A 24371-nucleotide genomic window follows, 5' to 3' on the forward strand; every position below is an offset into this window, starting at 1 on the left:
AGTGTAATATTGGGATATAAACTCAAAATTGAATATATTTCAACTCTATATCTGACATGGTACAGGTATATCATTTTTTTAAAGCCCATAACCATATGTGTGAGGTGCATACTTTTGTTTGAAAGTAGATTTGTTTAAGACTACCCAGAATCCCTATGTGTGGCCCTGATTTAGCCCACTGCTGAAAAACATTAATATGACCATTGTTATATTTGGAGGAAAAAGGGGGAGGCTTGCAAGCTGAAAAACACCATCCCAACCGTGAAGCACGGGAGTGGCAGCATCATGTTGTGGGGTTGCTTTCCTGCAGGAGGGACTGGTGCACTTCACAAAATAGATGGCATCATGAGGGAGGAAATTTATGTGGATATATTGAAGCAACATCTCAAGACATCAATCAGAAAGTTAAAGCTTGGTCACAAATGGGTCTTCCAAATGGACAATGACCCCAAGCATACTTCCAAAGTTGTGGCAAATTGGCTTAAGGACAACAAAGTCAAGGTATTGGAGGTGCATCACAAAGCCCTGAACTCAATCCTATAGAAAATGTGTGGGCAGAACTGAAAAAGCGTGTGTGAGCAAGGAGGCCTACAAACCTGACTCAGGTACACCAGCTATGTCAGGAGGAATGGGCCAAAATTCACCCTACTTATTTCGGGAAGCTTGTGGGAGGCTACCTGACGAAACATTTGGCCCAAATTTTTATGAGGATTAAATGTCAGGAATTGTGAAAAACTGAGTTTAAATGTATTTGGCTAAGATGTATGTAAACTTCCGACTTCAACTGTATGTGGCAGGGTCTACAGACAGTTACGGATTACAAAAAGAAAACCATCCCCGTCGCGGACATCGACGTCTTGCTCCCAGACAAATTAAACAATTTCTTTGCATGCTTTGCGAACAATACGGTGCCACCGACATGGCCCGCTACCCTAGCCGCGTCCTCAGAGCATGCGCAGACCAGCTGGCTGGTGTGTTTACGAACATATTCAATCAATCCCTATCCCAGTCTGCTGTCCCCACATGCTTCCAGATGGCCACCATTATTCCTGTTCCCAAGAAAGCTAAGGTAACTGTACTAAATTACTATCGCCCTGTAGCACTCACTTCTGTCATCATGAAGTGCTTTGAGAGACTAGTCAAGGATCATATCCCCTCCACCCTACCTGATACCCTAGACCCACTTCAATTTGCATACCGCCCCAATAGGTCCACAGACGATGCAATCGCCATCACACTGTACACTGCCGTATCCCTTCTGGACAAGAGGAATACCTACGTAAGAATGCTGTTCATTGACTACAGCTCAGCATTCAACACCATAGTACCCTCCAAACTCATCATTAAGCTTGAGACCCTGGGTCTCGACCCTGTCCTGTGCAACTGGGCCCTGGACTTTCTGACGGGCGGCCCCCAGGTGGAGAGGATAGGAAACAACATCTCCACCCCGCTGATCCTCAACACTGGGGCCCCACAAGGGTGCGTTCTCAGCTCTCTCCTGTACTCCCTGTTCACCCATGACTGCGTGGCCACGCACGCCTCCAACTCAATCATCAAGTTTGCCGACGACACTACAGTGGTAGGCTTGATTCCCAACAACGACGAGACAGCCTACAGGGAGGAGGTGAAGGACCTTGGAGTGTGGTGTAAATAACGTCTCATTCAACATCAACAAAAAAAAGGAGAGCTGGCGCAGTGGTTAAGGGCGCTGTACTGCAGCGCCAGCTGTGCCACCAGGGACTCTGGGTTCGCGCCCAGGCTCTGTCGTAGCGACTGGCCTAGCGTCGGTAGGGATATCCTTGTCTCATCGCACACCAGCGACTCCTGTGGCGGGCCGGGCGCAGTGCACACTAACCAAGGTTGCCAGGTGCACAATGTTTCCTCCGACACATTGGTGTGGCTGGCTTTCGGGTTGGATGCGCACTGTGTTAAGAAGCAGTGCGGATTGGTTGGGTTGTGTATCGGAGGATGCATGACTTTCAACCTTCGTCTCTCCCGAGCCCGTACGGGAGTTGTAGCGATGAGACAAGTTAGTAGCTACTAACAATTGGATCCCACGAAATTGGGGAGAAAAAGGGGTCAAAAAAAAAACAAAAAAAAAAAACAGGAGATGATGATGGACTTAAGGAACCAGCATCCCCCTATCCATATCGACATGACTGTAATGGAGAAGGTGGAAAGTTTTAAGTTGCATACACATCACGGACAAACTGAAATGGTCCACTCACACAGACAGCGAAACCTGAAGAAATTTGGCTTGTCACCTAAAACCCCTCACAAACTTCTACAGATGCACAATTGTACCATCGCCTGGTACGGCAACTGCACCGCCCTCAATGACAAGGCTCTCCAGAGGGTAGAGCAGTCTGCACAACGCATCACCGGGGACAAACTACCTTCCCTCCAGAACACCTACAGCACACGATGTCACAGGAAGGCCAAAAAGATCATCAAGGACAACAACCACCCGAGCCACTGTCTGTTCGCCACACTATCATCCAGAAGGCGAGGTCAGTACTGGTGCATCAAAGCTGGGACCGAGAGACTGAAAAACAGACTGGCTGCTGCCAACATACAGACTCAAATCACTGGCCACTTTAATAAATGGATTTAACAAAGGTATCACTAGTCACTTTAAATAATGCCACTTTAATCATGTTTGCATATCCTACATTATTCATCTCATATGTAAATACTGTATTTTATACCATCTATTGCATCTTGCCTATGCTGCACAACCATCGCGCATTCATATATTTATATGTACATATTCCAGGCCCTTACATTGTGTGTATAAGGTAGTCGTTGTGAATTTGTTACATTACTTGTTAGATATTACTGCACTGTCGGAACTAGAAGCACAAGCATTTCGCTACACTCGCATTAACATCTGCTAACCATGTGTATGTGACAAATAACATCTGCTAACCGTGTGTATGTGACCAATGACATCTGCTAACCATGTGTATGTGACAAATAACATATGTTAACCATGTGTATGTGACCAATGACATCTGCTAACCATGTGTATGTGACCAATAACACCTGATAACCATGTGTATGTGACAAAAAACATCTGCTAACCATGTGTATGTGACCATTAACATCTGCTAACCATGTGTCTGTGACCATTAACATCTGCTAACCATGTGTATGTGACAAATAACATATGTTAACCATGTGTATGTGACCAATGACATCTGCTAACCATGTGTATGTGACCAATAACACCTGCTAACCATGTGTATGTGACAAAAAACATCTGCTAACCATGTGTATGTGATCATTAACATCTGCTAACCATGTGTATGTGACAAATAACATCTGCTAGCCATGTGTATGTGACCATTAACATCTGCTAACCATGTGTATGTGACCATTAACACCTGCTAACCATATATGTGACCAATAACATCTGCGAACCATGTGAATGTGACAAAAAACATCTGCTAGCCATGTGTATGTGACCATTAACATCTGCTAACCATGTGTATGTGACCATTAACACCTGCAAACCATATATGTGACCAATAACATCTACTAACCATGTGTATGTGACAAATAACATCTGTTAACCATGTAGATGTGACCATTAACATCTGCTAACCATGTGTATGTGACCATTAACACCTGCAAACCATATATGTGACCAATAACATCTACTAACCATGTGTATGTGACAAATAACATCTGTTAACCATGTATATGTGACCATTAACATCTGCTAACCATGTGTATGTGACCAATAACACCTGCTAACCATGTGTATGTGACAAATAACATCTGCTAACCATGTGTATGTGACAAATAACATCTGCTAGCCATGTGTATGTGACCATTAACATCTGCTAACCATGTGTATGTGACAAATAACATCTGTTAACCATGTGTATGTGACAAAAAACATCTGCTAACCATGTGTATGTGACAAATAACATCTGCTAACCATGTGTATGTGACCATTAACATCTGCTAACCATGTGTATGTGACCATTGCCATCTACTAACCATGTGTATGTGACAAATAACATCTGCTAACCATGTGTATGTGACAAATAACATATGATAACCATGTGTATGTGACCATTAACATCTGCTAACCATGTGTATGTGACCAATAACACCTGCTAACCATGTGTATGTGACAAATAACATCTGCTAACCATGTGTATGTGACCATTAACATCTGCCAACCATGTGTATGTGACCAATAACATCTGTTAACCATGTGTATGTGACAAATGACATCTGCTAACCATGTGTATGTGACCAATAACACCTGCTAACCTTGTGTATGTGACAAAAAACATCTGCTAACCATGTGTATGTGACCATTAACATCTGCTAACCATGTGTATGTGACCATTAACATCTGCTAACCATGTGTATGTGACAAATAACATCTGCTAACCATGTGTATGTGACAAAAAACATCTGCTAACCATGTGTATGTGAGCATTAACATCTGCTTACCATGTGTATGTGACAAATAACATCTGTTAACCATGTGTATGTGACAAATAACATCTGCTAACCATGTGTCTGTGACCATTAACATTTGCTAACCATGTGACTGTGACCAATAAAATCTGCTAACCATGTGTATGTGACAAAAAACATCTGCTAACCATGTGTATGTGAGCATTAACATCTGCTTACCATGTGTATGTGACCAATAACATCTGCTAACCATGTGTATGTGACAAATAACATCTGCTAACCATGTGTATGTGACCATTAACATCTGCTAACCATGTGTATGTGACCATTGCCATCTACTAACCATGTGTATGTGACAAATAACATCTGCTAACCATGTGTATGTGACAAATAACATATGATAACCATGTGTATGTGACCATTAACATCTGCTAACCCTTTGTATGTGACCAATAACATCTGCTAACCATTTGTATGTGACCATTAACATATGCTAACCATGTGTATGTGACCAATAGCATCGGCTAACCATGTGTATGTGACCAATAGCATCGGCTAACCATGTGTATGTGAAATTAACATCTGCTAACCATGTGTATGTGACCAATAGCATTTGCTAACCATGTGTATGTGACCATTAACATCTGCTAACCATGTGTATGTGACCATTAACATCTGCTAACCATTTGTATGTGACCAATAACATCTGCTAACCATGTGTATGTGATCATTAACATCTGCTAACCATGTGTATGTGACAAATAACATCTGCTAGCCATGTGTATGTGACCATTAACATCTGCTAACCATGTGTATGTGACAAATAACATCTGTTAACCATGTGTATGTGACAAAAAACATCTGCTAACCATGTGTATGTGACCATTAACATCTGCGAACCATGTGTATGTGATCATTAACATCTGCTAGCCATGTGTATGTGACCATTAACATCTGCTAACCATGTGTATGTGACCATTAACACCTGCTAACCATATATGTGACCAATAACATCTACTAACCATGTGTATGTGACAAATAACATCTGTTAACCATGTGTATGTGACCATTAACATCTGCTAACCATGTGTATGTGACCAATAACACCTGCTAACCATGTGTATGTGACAAATAACATCTGCTAACCATGTGTATGTGACAAATAACATCTGTTAACCATGTGTATGTGACCATTAACATCTGCTAACCATGTGTATGTGACCAATAACACCTGCTAACCATGTGTATGTGACAAATAACATCTGCTAACCATGTGTATGTGACCATTAACATCTGCCAACCATGTGTATGTGACAAATAACATCTGTTAACCATGTGTATGTGACAAATAACATCTGCTAACCATGTGTCTGTGACCATTAACATTTGCTAACCATGTGACTGTGACCAATAAAATCTGCTAACCATGTGTATGTGACAAAAAACATCTGCTAACCATGTGTATGTGAGCATTAACATCTGCTTACCATGTGTATGTGACCAATAACATCTGCTAACCATGTGTATGTGACAAATAACATCTGCTAACCATGTGTATGTGACCATTAACATCTGCTAACCATGTGTATGTGACCATTGCCATCTACTAACCATGTGTATGTGACAAATAACATCTGTTAACCATGTGTATGTGACAAAAAACATCTGCTAACCATGTGTATGTGACCATTAACATCTGCGAACCATGTGTATGTGATCATTAACATCTGCTAGCCATGTGTATGTGACCATTAACATCTGCTAACCATGTGTATGTGACCATTAACACCTGCTAACCATATATGTGACCAATAACATCTACTAACCATGTGTATGTGACAAATAACATCTGTTAACCATGTGTATGTGACCATTAACATCTGCTAACCATGTGTATGTGACCAATAACATAACACCTGCTAACCATGTGTATGTGACAAATAACATCTGCTAACCATGTGTATGTGACAAATAACATCTGTTAACCATGTGTATGTGACCATTAACATCTGCTAACCATGTGTATGTGACCAATAACACCTGCTAACCATGTGTATGTGACAAATAACATCTGCTAACCATGTGTATGTGACCATTAACATCTGCCAACCATGTGTATGTGACAAATAACATCTGTTAACCATGTGTATGTGACAAATAACATCTGCTAACCATGTGTCTGTGACCATTAACATTTGCTAACCATGTGACTGTGACCAATAAAATCTGCTAACCATGTGTATGTGACAAAAAACATCTGCTAACCATGTGTATGTGAGCATTAACATCTGCTTACCATGTGTATGTGACCAATAACATCTGCTAACCATGTGTATGTGACAAATAACATCTGCTAACCATGTGTATGTGACCATTAACATCTGCTAACCATGTGTATGTGACCATTGCCATCTACTAACCATGTGTATGTGACAAATAACATCTGCTAACCATGTGTATGTGACAAATAACATATGATAACCATGTGTATGTGACCATTAACATCTGCTAACCCTTTGTATGTGACCAATAACATCTGCTAACCATTTGTATGTGACCATTAACATATGCTAACCATGTGTATGTGACCAATAGCATCGGCTAACCATGTGTATGTGACCAATAGCATCGGCTAACCATGTGTATGTGAAATTAACATCTGCTAACCATGTGTATGTGACCAATAACATTTGCTAACCATGTGTATGTGACCATTAACATCTGCTAACCATGTGTATGTGACCATTAACATCTGCTAACCATTTGTATGTGACCAATAACATCTGCTAACCATGTGTATGTGATCATTAACATCTGCTAACCATGTGTATGTGACAAATAACATCTGCTAGCCATGTGTATGTGACCATTAACATCTGCTAACCATGTGTATGTGACAAATAACATCTGTTAACCATGTGTATGTGACAAAAAACATCTGCTAACCATGTGTATGTGACCATTAACATCTGCGAACCATGTGTATGTGATCATTAACATCTGCTAGCCATGTGTATGTGACCATTAACATCTGCTAACCATGTGTATGTGACCATTAACACCTGCTAACCATATATGTGACCAATAACATCTACTAACCATGTGTATGTGACAAATAACATCTGTTAACCATGTGTATGTGACCATTAACATCTGCTAACCATGTGTATGTGACCAATAACACCTGCTAACCATGTGTATGTGACAAATAACATCTGCTAACCATGTGTATGTGACCATTAACATCTGCCAACCATGTGTATGTGACCAATAACATCTGTTAACCATGTGTATGTGACAAATGACATCTGCTAACCATGTGTATGTGACCAATAACACCTGCTAACCATGTGTATGTGACAAAAAACATCTGCTAACCATGTGTATGTGACCATTAACATCTGCTAACCATGTGTATGTGACCATTAACATCTGCTAACCATGTGTATGTGACAAATAACATCTGCTAACCATGTGTATGTGACCATTAACATTTGCTAACCATGTGTATGTGACCAATAACATCTGCTAACCATGTGTATGTGACAAATAACATCTGCTAACCATGTGTCTGTGACCATTAACATTTGCTAACCATGTGTATGTGACCAATAACATCTGCTAACCATGTGTATGTGACAAATAACATCTGCTAACCATGTGTATGTGACCATTAACATCTGCTAACCATGTGTATGTGACACTTACCATCTAATAACCATGTGTATGTGACAAATAACATCTGCTAACCATGTGTATGTGACAAATAACATATGTTAACCATGTGTATGTGACCATTAACATCTGCTAACCATGTGTATGTGACCATTAACATATGCTAACCATGTGTATGTGACCAATAGCATCGGCTAACCATGTGTATGTGACCAATAGCATCGGCTAACCATGTGTATGTGAAATTAACATCTGCTAACCATGTGTATGTGACCAATAACATTTGCTAACCATGTGTATGTGACCATTAACATCTGCTAACCATGTGTATGTGACCATTAACATCTGCTAACCATTTGTATGTGACCAATAACATCTGCTAACCATGTGTATGTGACCATTAACATATGCTAACCATGTGTATGTGACCAATAGCATCGGCTAACCATGTGTATGTGAAATTAACATCTGCTAACCATGTGTATGTGACCAATAACATTTGCTAACCATGTGTATGTGACCAATAACATCTGCTAACCATGTGTATGTGACCATTAACATCTGCTAACCATGTGTATGTGACAAATAACACCTGCTAACCATGTGTATGTGACAAACAACATCTGCTAACCATGTGTATGTGAAAACTAACATCTGCTAACCATGTGTATGTGACAAATAACACCTGCTAACCATGTGTATGTGACAAACAACATCTGCTAACCATGTGTATGTGAAAACTAACATCTGCTAACCATGTGTATGTGACAAATAACATCTGCTAACCATGTGAATGTGACAAATAACATCTGCTCACCATGTGTATGTGACAAATAACATCTGCTAATCATGTGTATGTGACAAATAACATCTGCTCACTCTGTGGATGTGAAAATTAACATCTGCTAACCATGTGTATGTGACCAATAATATATGCTCACCATGTGTATGTGACCAATAGCATCTGCTAACCATGTGTATGTGACAAATAACATCTGTTAACCATGTGTATGTGACCATTAACATCTGCTAACCATGTGTATGTGACCATTAACATCTGCTAACCATTTGTATGTGACCAATAACATCTGCTAACCATGTGTATGTGACAAATAACATCTGTTAACCATGTGTATGTGACCATTAACATCTGCTAACCACGTTTATGTGACCAATAACATCTGCTAACCATGTGTATGTGACCATTAACATCTGCTAAACATGTGTATGTGATCATTAACATCTGCTAACCACGTTTATGTGACCAATAACATCGGCTAACCATGTGTATGTGACCAATAACATCTGCTAACCGTGTGTATGTGACCAATAAAATTTAATTTGATTGATTAACCCTGTTAATGGAAATCTCGTTTTAATACGGTGAAACTTGAGTTTGCAAGAAAGACATTTCCCTGTACTTCTGCATGTGACATTAAAACTTGAAACTTACTTTTAAAAAACTATTCTAATAGTAAAATCACGGTGTGTAAAGTCAGGTGAGCTGGTTGTACTCTGTTTGGCCATTATCTGGTGTTTTGTATTGGAAAACTGAGCGTGTCGAGCAAAACACGTCAACCCTGTTCCCGATAGACTAGAAATATTTTAGCAATGTTTTAGCAATTGCCTTTTTTTTGTGAAGATGGCATTCATTGACCACTCCCTGTTTCGCACAACAAGCTTCCATTCCCCCTGTCACAAGGGGATTTATGGATGATTTAAGATGAAATCGTCAAACCTGTTACGGTCAACCCTGGTAAAAAAAATCAAATAGATTTTACCCAATTTTAACATTCTGTCATAAATAGCACAAGTTCACAAAAAACATGTCTTCCCATGTTACACTGTTAAAAATAGGTGAAATCAACAACAACAACAAAATCTCCCAAGTTACACTTCTCAAAAAGCATCCGCAGCTGTTTACATTAGGTCCCGTGGGTCAAAGGACATGTACACTGCAGTGTGTTTATACAATGTCTCTTTCTGTTTACTGGGGGTGTGACGTTTTTCCAAATGCTTGGAAGCTTGTCATCTCTTAACATATTTCACACTGCCACTTTCAAGGAGCAGAAGACTCATTTGGACGCTTGTAAGAAATCCTGCTACGCCCTCCGACAAACCATCAAACAGGCAAAGCATCAATACAGGAGTAAAATCGAATCCTACTACACTGACTCTGAAGCTCGTCGGATGTGGCAGGGGCTAGCCTGTCTATCTATAGGTCACAAAGGGAATCCCAGCCGCGAGCTGCCCAGTGACGGAAGCCTACCAGATGAGCTAAAGGTGTTTTATGTTCGCTTCGAGGCAAGCAACTACGTAATCAATCTCTCCGTAGCCGATGTGAGTAAGACGTTTAAACAGGTTAAAGTACAGGGGATGCCAAGAGGGAAACAAGGTTTCTGGGTCGCTGCTTCAGCAATGCAGCACCATCTGTAAAACAGCATCGACATCCTGTCGCGCACTTCTTATTCAGTTGCAGTGTGAACTGGGTCGCTCCACAAAAATACTGCCTCTTGATATTTTAAGTAGAAATTGTGCACCAATAGTGAATTTTAAATGCAATTTATATTAAATAGTCCTCTTTAATATGGATCACATGAACAGATCAATATATCAGATTTGTAATGTAAATAAAGACTTGCTAAAAATGCCAAGATTAAGCATTTTGACATTTTCCTTCATCCACCATCTGTGACTTCTAGGAAGACTTTAACCCACTTAACCCCAACATTTCTCCCAAGTTATCACCATCATTGTAAAGCCCTAGTTGGCCTTCCGAGTGGCGCAACGGTCTAAGGCACGCAGTGCTTGAGGCGTCACTACAGATCCGGTTTCGATCCCGGGCTGTGTTGCAGCCAGCCGTGACCGGGAGACCCGTGAGGCGACGCCCAATTGGCCCAGTGTCGTCTGGGTTAGGGGTCTGGGTTGACCGGCCAGGTTGCCCTTGTCCCATCGCGCTCTAGCGACTCCTCTGGCGGGCCGGGCGCATGCACGCAGACACGGTCGCCAGTTGGACAGTGTTTCCTCTGACACATTGTTGCGGCTGGCTTCCGGGTTAAGGGAGCAGTGTGTCAAGAAGCAGTTCGGCTTGGCGGGGTCGTGTTTCGGAGGACACATTGGCTATCGACCTTCGCCTCTCCCTAATCCGTACGGGAGTTGCAGCGATGGGACAAGACTGTGTTTACCATTATATATCACGGAATTAGGCAGGAAAATAAGTAAATAAGACCTAGTTATTGTGTTGCATTTCTGAAGATGCTTTATTTCATGTGATTTGTGACAGGTCTGTCCCTCATTTAAGGTTAAACAGTACAACCCTGGTGCGTGAACTGAACTCTCATTTTAAGAATGTGAAACATACTTACATTTTTTAAATTCAAAATAAAGATTAAAATCACATAGAATAACACATCAACCCTGTTCTAATAGAATAACACATCAACCCTGTTACCTATAGATAGACAGGCTAGAATAAAATCAACCCATTTTGGACATTTAGATCTAGAATAACACATCAACCCTGTTTTAGATAGACAGGTAGAATAACACATCAACCCTGTTACTATAGATAGACAGGCTAGAATAACACATCAACCCTGTTACCTATAGATAGACAGGCTAGAATAACACATCAACCCTGTTACCTATAGATAGACAGGCTAGAATAACACATCAACCCTGTTACCTATAGATAGACAGGCTAGAATAACACATCAACCCTGTTACCTATAGATAGACAGGCTAGAATAACACATCAACCCTGTTACCTATAGATAGACAGGCTAGAATAACACATCAACCCTGTTACCTATAGATAGACCTGTAACACATCAACCCTGTTACCTATAGATAGACAGGCTAGAATAACACATCAACCCTGTTACCTATAGATAGACAGGCTAGAATAACACATCAACCCTGTTACCTATAGATAGACAGGCTAGAATAACACATCAACCCTGTTACCTATAGATAGACAGGCTAGAATAACACATCAACCCTGTTACCTATAGATAGACAGGCTAGAATAACACATCAACCCTGTTACCTATAGATAGACAGGCTAGAATAACACATCAACCCTGTTACCTATAGATAGACAGGCTAGAATAACACATCAACCCTGTTACCTATAGATAGACAGGCTAGAATAACACATCAACCCTGTTACCTATAGATAGACAGGCTAGAATAACACATCAACCCTGTTACCTATAGATAGACAGGCTAGAATAACACATCAACCCTGTTATAGATAGACAGGCTAGAATAACACATCAACCCTGTTACCTATAGATAGACAGGCTAGAATAACACATCAACCCTGTTACCTATAGATAGACAGGCTAGAATAACACATCAACCCTGTTACCTACAGGCTAGAATAACACATCAACCCTGTTACCTATAGATAGACAGGCTAGAATAACACATCAACCCTGTTACCTATAGATAGACAGGCTAGAATAACACATCAACCCTGTTACCTATAGATAGACAGGCTAGAATAACACATCAACCCTGTTACCTATAGATAGACAGGCTAGAATAACACATCAACCCCTGTTACAACCCTGTTACCTATAGATAGACAGGCTAGAATAACACATCAACCCTGTTACCTATAGATAGACAGGCTAGAATAACACATCAACCCTGTTACCTATAGATAGACAGGCTAGAATAACACATCAACCCTGATAGATAGACAGGCTAGAATAACACATCAACCCTGTTACCTATAGATAGACAGGCTAGAATAACACATCAACCCTGTTACCTATAGATAGACAGGCTAGAATAACACATCAACCCTAGACAGGCTAGAATAACACATCAACCCTGTTACCTATAGATAGACAGGCTAGAATAACACATCAACCCTGTTACCTATAGATAGACAGGCTAGAATAACACATCAACCCTGTTACCTATAGATAGACAGGCTAGAATAACACATCAACCCTGTTACCTATAGATAGACAGGCTAGAATAACACATCAACCCTGTTACCTATAGATAGACAGGCTAGAATAACACATCAACCCTGTTACCTATAGATAGACAGGCTAGAATAACACATCAACCCTGTTACCTATAGATAGACAGGCTAGAATAACACATCAACCCTGTTACCTATAGATAGACAGGCTAGAATAACACATCAACCCTGTTACCTATAGATAGACAGGCTAGATTTATTTTTACAATTACCTTTTTTTCTCATGAAGCTTGCCTTCATCTGCCACTCCCTCTTTTACACAACAACATTCAACCCTGTTGGTTATACTGATTTAAGATATCGTCATCCCTGATAACACATCAACCCTGTTACCTATAGATGATTTCACCTAATTTTAATATTCTTTCATAAATAGCACAAGTTCAACTTAATAAAAAACACTTCCCAGTTTAATAAAAAAAAAAGACTTGTTCATGTTTACATTAGGTCCCTGGGTCAGGTCATGTGTTTATACAATGTCTCTTTCTGTTTACTGGAGGTGTGACGTTTTTCCAAATGTTTGGAAGCTTGTCATCTCTTAACATATTTCACACTGCCACTTTCAAGAAGCAGAAGACTCATTTGGACGCTTGTAAGAAATCCTGCTACGCCCTCCGACAAACCATCAAACAGGCAAAGCATCAATACAGGAGTAAAATCAAATCCTACTACACTGACTCTGAAGCTCGTCGGATGTGGCAGGGGCTTGCAAACTATCACTGATCACAAAGGGAATCCCAGCCGCAAGCTGCCCAGTGACGTAAGCGTAGCAGACGAGCTAGAGGTTTTCTATGCTCGCTTCGAGGCAAAAAACTGTGTAATCAATCTCTCCGTAGCCGATGTGAGTAAGACATTTAAACAGGTTAACAGTCACAAGGCCGCAGGGCCATTTGGAGTACCAGGTCGTATACCCTGAGTATGCGCTGACCAGCTGGCAAGTGTCTTCACTGACATTTTCAACCTCTCCCTGACCCAGTCTGTAATACCTACATGTTCCAAGCAGACCACCATAGACCCTGTGCCCAAGAACGCCAAGGTAACCTGTCTAAATGATTATCGCTCCTTAGTACTCACATCTGTAGCCATGAAATGCTTTGAAAGGCTGGTTGGTCATGACTCACATCAAAACCACCATCCCAGACATCCTGGACAGCCGCACACTAGCCTTAGATCACCAAGCACAATGCCAAGCGTTGGCTGGAGTGGTGTAAAGCTCGCCACCATTGGACACTGGAGCAGAGGAAACACGTTCTCTGGAGTAATGAATCACGCTTCACCATCTGGCAGTCCGACGGACTAATCTGGGTTTGGTGGATGCCAGGAGTACACTAGCTGCCCCAATGCATAGTGACAACTGTAAAGTTTGGTGGAGGAGGAATAATGGTCTGGGGCTGTTTTTCATGGTTTGGGCTAGACCTCTTAGTTCCAGTTACATTCTAGAGAATTTTGTGCTTCCAACTTTGTGGCAACAGCTTGGGGAATTCCCTTTCCTGTTTCAGCATGACATTGCCCTCGTGCACAAAGCGAGGTCCATTCAGAAATGGTTTGTCGAGATCGGTGTGGAAGAACCTAACTAGTCTGCAAAGAGCCCTGACCTCAACCCCATCAAACACCTTTTTTTGATGAATTGAAAACGCTGACTGCGAGCCAGGTCTAATCAACTGAACATCAGTGCCCGACCTCACTTATGCTCTTGTGGCAGGATAGAAGCAAGTCCCTGCAGGCAATGTTCCAACATCTGAAGAGTGGAGGATGTTATAGCTGCAAAAGGGGGACCAACTCCGTATTAATGCCCATGATTTTAGAATGAGATGTTCGAGGAGTAGGTGTCCACACACTTTTGGTCAAGTAGTTTATCTACCTCAATTACCTCGTACCGGAGCACGTCGACTCTGTACTGGTACCTCGTGTACAAAGCCAAGTTATGATTACTTATTGAGAATGTATTATTACTTATTACTTTTCTATTATTTCTCTATTTTCTTTCTCTCTATTGTTGGGAAGGGCCCATAAGTAAGTATTTCACTTTTAGTCTACACCTGTTGTTTATGAAGAATGTGACGAATACAATACAATTGTATTTTATTTTATTTTACTCTACTGCACTTGCACTGCATATCCCTCACTGGTTCACTGCATGTCCCTCATCGGTTCACTGTATGTCCCTCATCAGTTCACTGCATGTCCCTCATCAGTTCACTGCATGTCCCTCATCAGTTCACTGTATGTCCCTCATCAGTTCACTGCATGTCCCTCATCAGTTCACTGCATGTCCCTCATCAGTTCACTGTATGTCCCTCATCAGTTCACTGCATGTCCCTCATCAGTTCACTGCATGTCCCTCATCAGTTCACTGTATGTCCCTCATCGGTTCACTACATGTCCCTCATCAGTTCATTGCATGTCCCTCATCAGTTCACTGTATGTCCCTCATCAGTTCATTGCATGTCCCTCATCGGAACCGCCCTTGCTGTCTCTGCCTGGCCGGTTCCCCTCTTTCCACTGGGATTCTCTGCCTCTAACCCTATTACAGGGGCTGAGTCACTGGCTTACTGGGGCTCTCTCATACCGTCCCTGGGAGGGGTGCGTCACCTGAGTGGGTATGGGTTGGCGCCCCCCCCTTGGGTTGTGCCGTGGTGGAGATCTTTGTGGGCTATACTCAGCCTTGTCTCAGCATGCTAAGTTGGTGGTTGAAGATATCCCTCTAGTGGTGTGGGGGCTGTGCATTGGCAAAGTGGGTGGGGTTATATCCTTCCTGTTTGGCCCTGTCCGGGGGTGTCCTCGAATGGGGCCACAGTGTCTCCAGACCCCTCCTGTCTCAGCCTCCAGTATTTATGCTGCAGTAGTTTATGTGTCGGGGGGCTAGGGTCAGTTTGTTATATCTGGAGTACTTCTCCTGTCCTATTCGGTGTCCTGTGTGAATTTAAGTGTGCTCTCTCTAATTCTCTCTTTCTTTCTCTCTCTCGGAGGACCTGAGCCCTAGGGCCATGCCTTAGGACTACCTGACATGATGACTCCTTGCTGTACCAGTCCACCTGGCTGTGCTGCTGCTCCAGTTTCAGCTGTTCTGCCTTATTATTATTGGACCATGCTGGTCATTTATGAACATTTGAACATCTTGGCCATGTTCTTTTATAATCTCCACCCGGCACAGCCAGAAGAGGACTGGCCACCCCACATAGCCTGGTTCCTCTCTAGGTTTCTTCCTAGGTTTTGGTCTTTCTAGGGAGTTTTTCCTAGCCACCGTGCTTCTACACCTGCATTGCTTGCTGTTTGGGGTTTTAGGCTGGGTTTCTGTACAGCACTTTGAGATATCAGCTGATGTACGAAGGGCTATATAAATAAAATGGATTTGATTTGATTCACTGTATGTCCCTCATCGGTTCACTGCATGTCCCTCATCGGTTCACTGCATGTCCCTCATCAGTTCACTGCATGTCCCTCATCAGTTCAATGCATGTCCCTCATCAGTTCACTGCATGTCCCTCATCAGTTCACTGCATGTCCCTCATCAGTTCACTGTATGTCCCTCATCAGTTCACTGCATGTCCCTCATCAGTTCAATGCATGTCCCTCATAAGTTCACTGCATGTCCCTCATCAGTTCACTGTATGTCCCTCATCAGTTCACTGTATGTCCCTCATCAGTTCACTGCATGTCCCTCATCATCAGTTCAAGTTCATGTCCCTCATAAGTTCACTGCATGTCCCTCATCAGTTCACTGCATGTCCCTCATCAGTTCACTGTATGTCCCTCATCAGTTCACTGCATGTCCCTCCAGTTCATCAGTTCACTGCATGTCCCTCATCAGTTCACTCATGTCCCTCATCAGTTCACTGTATGTCCCTCATCAGTTCACTGCATGTCCCTCATCAGTTCAATGCATCAGTTCACCCTCATCAGTTCACTGCATGTCCCTCATCAGTTCATGCATGTCCCTCATCAGTTCACCCTCATCAGTTCACTGCATGTCCCTCATCAGTTCACTGCATGTCCCTCATCAGTTCACTGCATGTCCCTCATCAGTTCAATGCATGTCCCTCATAAGTTCACTGCATGTCCCTCATCGGTTCACTGCATGTCCCTCATCAGTTCACTGTATGTCCCTCATCGGTTCACTGTATGTCCCTCATCAGTTCACTGTATGTCCCTCATCAGTTCACTGTATGTCCCTCATCGGTTCATTGTATGTCCCTCATCGGTTCACTGCATGTCCCTCATCAGTTCACTGTATGTCCCTCATCAGTTCACTGTATGTCTCTCATCGGTTCACTGCATGTCCCTTATCGGTTCACTGTATGTCCCTCATCGGTTCACTGCATGTCCCTCATCAGTTCACTGCATGTCCCTCATCAGTTCACTGTATGTCCCTCATCGGTTCACTGCATGTCCCTCATCAGTTCACTGCATGTCTCTCATCAGTTCACTGCATGTCCCTCTCTGGTGAAAACTCTTCAGGGGACATACTGTTCCAGTTCGGTGTACAGTCCAGGCACGAGTCTCTCTGAAGATTCTTCCTGGCACCACAATCAAAAGAGGCCAGCTTGGTGGATGCTAGATCTTCCTATGTGTTTTGCACACTCAAACAGTAGTCTTTCTTATACTTGACATCAAATTGTAATCTCCCTATTCAGCTGGGTAGAGAATGATAAATGTGTAGAATTATGTAATATCAGGGAATAAGTGGGTGGCTGTAGGGTCTCCCATAGCTGGGAGTGGGGACCAGGGCTGGGGTCTATTGGAATTGAAAGCATACAATTCAGGAAAGGATTATATTTAACATAAAAATAAAAAATACAAATTTCAAATAACTTCTTCTCCTATTGAGAAGTCATTGAACATAGTTTGAATTCAAGTTTGAATTTTAATTTCAGCTCTGGTGGGGACCATAATGTGCTAAGTGTGCCACTCTGAGTAAAATAGGGCAATGTAAGCATAGGCATGATACTGTGTTTCTGCCAGCAGAGGGAGCTATAGTCAATATAATGCTCTCTACTGCTCGCTGTGGTAAGGTAACGCCCACTGTTGTTGCAAACTGTCCTCCATTTTCCTGTTTCTTGCTTCTATATAAAGTTTTTTTTTTTTTTTTTAATTCCAGGTCTGAAACAGTTCCTATTCTCTCAACTTTTAATGATTTGTTATGGTAAGATCAAACCATGGCCTTCTTTTTGTGCTCACAGACGTACACAATCATGTGAAGTTGTTTTAATGTTGTGGATACTTGACATGGTTGGAAAAACATTCTAGTAAAGCTCACAGTTTGCAGAGGTTACATCAACCCAATTAGTGTGGTGTTATAGCAAATTAAAGTAAATAAAAATAGAAGTTAAAGTAAATATAATAAAAGTTAAATAAAATAAATGTGCTTTAGGACAGTTTCTGGTGTTCACACACTTAAAATAGCAGCCACATATATTTCTTATAAGAAGCTTATACATTCTGTATACATATGTGCCATCAAATGTTTGCTCCACACATTAGAGCACAAATGAACACAAAGGCCTCAAATCCATATTATTTGAAATATTATCTCAATCTAGAATCAACTATCGACCCAAAAGCATACATCCATACAGCATATTAACAATGATATTGATATCAATCAATCAATCAATCAATCAATCAATCAATCTATCAATCTATCAATCTATCAATCAATCAATCAATCAATCAATCAATCAATCAATCAATCAATCAATCAATCAATCAATCAATCAATCTATCTATCTATCTATCTATCTATCTATCTATCTATCTATCTGTCTGTCTGTCTGTCTGTCTGTCTGTCTGTCTGTCTGTCTGTCTGTCTGTCTGTCTGTCTGTCTGTCTGTCTGTCTGTCTGTCTGTCTGTCTGTCTATCTATCTATCTATCTATCTATCTATCTATCTATCTATCTATCTATCTATCTATCTATCTATCTATCTATCTATCTATCTATCTATCTATCTATCTATCTATCTATCTATCTATCTATCTATCTATCTATCTATCTATCTATCTATCTATCTATCAAATACAACGGTTAATTTTCGCCTTCCATACATTTACCTCACGTTCTTCTCATTCCAAACTGAGTCCATTTCAAGTCATCGTTGAAAGTACTCCATTTAGTCAACAGTCTTGTGTCAAAGAGTTCTGGGTAATTTCATCGGACAATCCGTTGTTTTAGCTGACTTTCCATTTGAATCGGACATCCTTTTTCTCTTCCATAAACATGATACAACCTACTGTGACTGTTACAGCATCGTCCTCCCTAAGGATTTCATTCAGCAGCAGTGACAATTGTAGCGAGAATCTAAAGACAAAAGATATGTTGTAACTTGTCACTCTATATTTTTTTTTGGGGGGGGGGAGTGGCGGGGCACCGCTGCTAAATCAATATATGAAGAAACACTATTTTATATACAATGTGTTGCTGACGAGATAGATAGCTGTGAAATAAGCAAGACTATCAGATCCAGATGCATTTACAATAGGAGAAGGGTTACCTAACAATTCTGACAAACGAACCTTGATGCCATTAAACATTTTGGATGGTTGTCAGCTTTACAAGTCCTTTTCATCCCCCTCCATTGCTTTGTAGGTTACTTATTCAGCCTCTGCCACATCGTCACCAAGAAAGGTGGGCATCTAATAGGAATTCCGTTTTCCAACGTGCTCTGCTGTGGTACAACCTGCACACAGAACGTTGGCAATCTCTTTGTCACGGTGAACTGGTCTGTGATGTCAAAGCGGAGACCACAGAGTTTGGAAAGTGGCGTGGGACCGTTGTGAGGAGTGAGTATGTTGTTATGGTGGGGGAGAGTAGCTTTCAATCCAAGGGTTTCCTTGTTAACCAGTGACACATCCACAGGTAACACGATGTAGGCTTGAAGCAGGCTCTCTCCGGGGCTACACTTTGTTCTCCTGGACCAGCAGTATTCTCCATGCTCACCTGTAGAGAAAGGGGATTAGCATGTATGGTACATGGTATATGGTATATGCCACTTAGCAGTTTCCAGCCCCACACTCCTACAAACTGAGCCACACACAGCACCACAGCCAGTCTATATCCTTTTTATCAAAGGAAAAAAATAAGTTTTCTAGAAACTAATGCTTTTTTTCTCTCAGCAATCAGCAATTCCCTTAGACTGTGATATATCATGTGATATAGTGCTTAATATAATATTTTAGGGGTGGGCACCAATATTGAAAATTCAATATGATATTGATATAATTTGATATTGTTTGATATCAAAAATGAGCAAGACATATTGTGAAATCGGTTTGTTCTTCCTGTTAATTAACCTACACTGTTCTGTAAGAAACGCATACATGACTGTTCCTGCATGAACAAAACCCTCTCACAGACTCTTGATTTAACATACTGAACTGCCTGCTGGTGATCCATCAACAGTGGATGGGCATCCCATTGTATTCAAAGTTCATGTTACCAGAAAATTCCCAAATGGAAAATCCGCAAGCAGTTGCCTGGACTACACAGAAAAGTGAACAGTCACACAGTTGCAATGTATTTTCTACAAACCGATTTAATATCGATATTGAATTGAAAAATACAACTGATATCGATACAGATTTTCCATATTAGTGCCCATCACAGAATATTTCTATCATGTTCTCACCTGCTGTAGAGTCTTTGAAGCGTACAGTAGGTATATTTTGTGTCTCCAGCATAGCTCTGTAAGTCAGTGCAGTGCAGCCTAGCACACACTCCGATGGTGGGTCCAGATCTTTGGATATCTGTGTCAGTAATCTGTCCTTGTCTGTACATTCCATCCCACCATCCAGTGCCCCCATGACCAAGAGCATGGTGGATAAAAGCCCACAGAAAACCTGAACAGACCAGTAGTTAGCCATTCTGACCCAAACCAGCCAAAAGTCAAGTCAGGAAAAAAGTTGAGTTGCTGCCTCTTGCGGCTGCTGTGCTGAGCTGTGTCGTAGTAGCTCTGGACGTGTATCCAAAATCCAATAAGCGTTTTCATTGCTCATCACTCCCCCCCCTATTTTTTTTTTATTTGTTTAGAAAGCAAATGACAGGCACTGCTGCTGAAATAGCAGTTGGGTCATTCCACCAATTCGGTGCCTTTTGAGAAGTGTAAACAAAACAAAAAAAATGGTCAGTGCAATTAAAAATGTGTTTTTCCTTCATTTTTTTGAAATAATATTTCCACACTAGAAGGTCAAAATAACACTCGGGTGAGATGGAACCTTTGGCCCAAGTCATGATGTCACCACGTGATCTGATTATAATAGACCAATGACTGTTCCTTACCATGAAAGGTTTAGTTACAAGCCCTTAACCAACAATGCATTTCAAGAAATAGAGAAAAAATTGACTAAATAAACAAAAATATATACTGTATATATAAAAAAAAGTAAGACAATAAAATAACAATAACGAGTCTATATACAGGGGGTACTGGTACCGAGTCAATGTGCGGGGTACCAGGTAGTAACATAGCTATATACAGGGGGTACCAGTACCGCGTCAATGTGGAGGCTATATACAGGGGGTACCGGTACCGAGTCAATGTGGAGGCTATATACAGGGTGTTATGGTACAGAGTCAATGTGGAGGCTATATACAAGGTATTACGGTACAGAGTCAATGTGGAGGCTATATACAGGGGGTACCGGTACAGAGTCAATGTGGAGGCTATATACAGGGGGTACCGGTACCGAGTCAATGTGGAGGCTATATACAGGGTGTTACGGTACAGAGTCAATGTGGAGGCTATATACAAGGTATTACGGTACAGAGTCAATGTGGAGGCTATATACAGGGTGTTACGGTACAGGGTCAATGTGGAGGCTATATACAGGGGGTACCGGTACCGAGTCAATGTGGGGGCTATATACAGGGGGTACCGGTACAGAGTCAATATGGAGGCTATATACAGGGTGTTACGGTACAGAGTCAATGTGGAGGCTATATACAGGGGGTACCGGTACAGAGTCAATGTGGAGGCTATATACAGGGGGTACTGGTACAGAGTCAATGTGGAGGCTATATACAGGGTGTTACGGTACAGAGTCAATGTGGAGGCTATATACAGGGGGTACCGGTACAGAGTCAATGTGGAGGCTATATACAGGGGGTACTGGTACAGAGTCAATGTGCGGGGGTACAGGTCAGTCGAGGTAATATGTACATGTAGGTCGGGGTAAAGTGACTATGCATAGATAATAAACAGCAAGTATCAGCAGTGTAAAAAGAAGGGGGGGGGGGTGTAAATAGTGCAAATAGTCCGGGTGGCCATTTGATTAATTGTTCAGCAATCTTATGGCTTGGGGGTAGAACCTGTTACGGTGCCTTTTGGTCCTAGACTTGGCAGTCCGGTACCATTTGCCGTGCGGTAGCAGAGAGAGCATTCTATGACTTTGGTGACTGGAGTCTTTGACAATTTTTTGTGCCTTCCTCAGACACTGCCTAGCATATAGGTCCTGATTGGCAGGAAGCTTGGCCCCAGTGATGTACTGGGCCGTACGCACTACCCTCCATAGCGCTTTACTCTCAGATGCCGAGCCATTGCCATACCAGGCGGTGATACAACAGGTCAGGATGCTCTCGATGGTGCAGCTATAGAACTTTTTTGAGGATCTGGGGACCCATGACAAAACTTTTTAGTTTCCTGTGGGGGGAAAAGGTGTTGTCGTGCCCTCTTCACGACTGTCTTGGTGTGTTTGGACCATTATAGTTTGTTGGTGATGTGGACACCAAGGAAATTGAAACTCTCGACCCGCTCCACCTCAGACCCGTTGATGTTAATGGGGGCCTGTTCGGCCCGCCTTTTCCTGTAGTCCATGATCAGCTCCTTTGAGGGAGAGGTGTTTGTCCTGGCACAACAAGGCCAGGTCTCTGACCTCCTCCCTATAGGCTGTCTCATCGTTGTCGGTGTTCAGGCCTTCCACTGTTGTGTCGTCAGCAAACTTAATGATGGTGTTGGAGTCGTGATTGGCCCCGCAGTCGTGGGTGAACAGGGAATACAGGAGGGGACTAAGTACACACCACTGAGGGCACCAATGTTGAGGATCAGCGTGGAGATCAAGGTAGCTACCTAGACAATTTTTCCCCTGTTAGCTACTAATAGCTAGTAATAGTGATGCTTGGCCGATTTAAAACATTGCCTTCTCCTGGCAGAATTTACCTGCCTACCCAACAGTTAGAAAAAAAATGACATAATTCATAATGTTTTTTTATTTAATTTTAGTTCGTTTTGGAGTCAAATATAATCATTTTAGTTAAACCTTTTCTAATGGGTTTCAATGTCATCTTAAATTAGCCGTAAATCCCCTTGTGACAGGGAGAATGGAAGCTTGTATGCAACAGGGAGTGGCAGTTGAATGCAAGCTTAAAAAAACGATTTAAATAGTTAAAAGTGAGCATCTCGTGCCTGGATTTACATTTGTAATCAGTGATAATTTGCAAGCCCCTGCCACATCCGATGAGCGCCAGTCAGTGAATGTTTTTTTTAATGATTTCACCTAATTTTAACATTCTGTCATAAATAGCACGTTCAACTTAATAAATTTTCCCATCTCCAAAAAATAAAATAAGATTAAAGTAAGTGCCTATTAAGTGCCAAATAAAATAACAGGGTTGACGATGTAATGTTAAATCAGTCATAAATCCCTTTGTAACAGGGGGAATGGAAGCTTGTTGTGTAAAACAGGGAGTGGCAGATGAAGGCAAGCTTCATGAGAAAAATGTAATTGTAAAAAGAAATCTAGCCTGTCTATCTATAGGTAACAGGGTTGATGTGTTATTCTAACTGTCTATCTCTAGGTAACAGGGTTGATGTGTTATTCTAGCCTGTCTATCTATAGGTAACAGGGTTGATGTGTTATTCTAGCCTGTCTATCTATAGGTAACAGGGTTGATGTGTTATTCTAGCCTGTCTATCTATAGGTAACAGGGTTGATGTGTTATTCTAGCCTGTCTATCTATAGGAAACAGGGTTGATGTGTTATTCTAGCCTGTCTATCTATTGGTAACAGGGTTGACATGTTATTCTAGCCTGTCTATCTATAGGTAACAGGGTTGATGTGTTATTCTAGCCTGTCTATCTATAGGTAACAGGGTTGATGTGTTATTCTAGCCTGTCTATCTATAGGTAACAGGGTTGATGTGTTATTCTAGCCTGTCTATCTATAGGTAACAGGGTTGATGTGTTATTCTAGCCTGTCTATCTGTAGGTAACAGTGTTGATGTGTTATTCTAGCCTGTCTATCTATAGGTAACAGTGTTGATGT

General features: G+C 41.6%; 1 long non-coding RNA gene across 1 annotated transcript; it reads right to left on the reverse strand.

Moving 5' to 3' along the window:
* Positions 1–18307: 18307 nt before the first annotated feature.
* On the reverse strand, positions 18308–21109 carry LOC135548077 (uncharacterized). Its single transcript, XR_010456770.1, has 2 exons — positions 20741–21109; positions 18308–20052 (listed from the first exon to the last, which is right to left on the reverse strand). It is a non-coding gene; the product is annotated as an uncharacterized LOC135548077 (long non-coding RNA).
* Between the last annotated feature and the right edge of the window lie 3262 nt (positions 21110–24371).

This window comes from Oncorhynchus masou, chromosome 11, assembly GCF_036934945.1.
Source record: "Oncorhynchus masou masou isolate Uvic2021 chromosome 11, UVic_Omas_1.1, whole genome shotgun sequence".
NCBI lineage: Eukaryota > Metazoa > Chordata > Actinopteri > Salmoniformes > Salmonidae > Oncorhynchus > Oncorhynchus masou.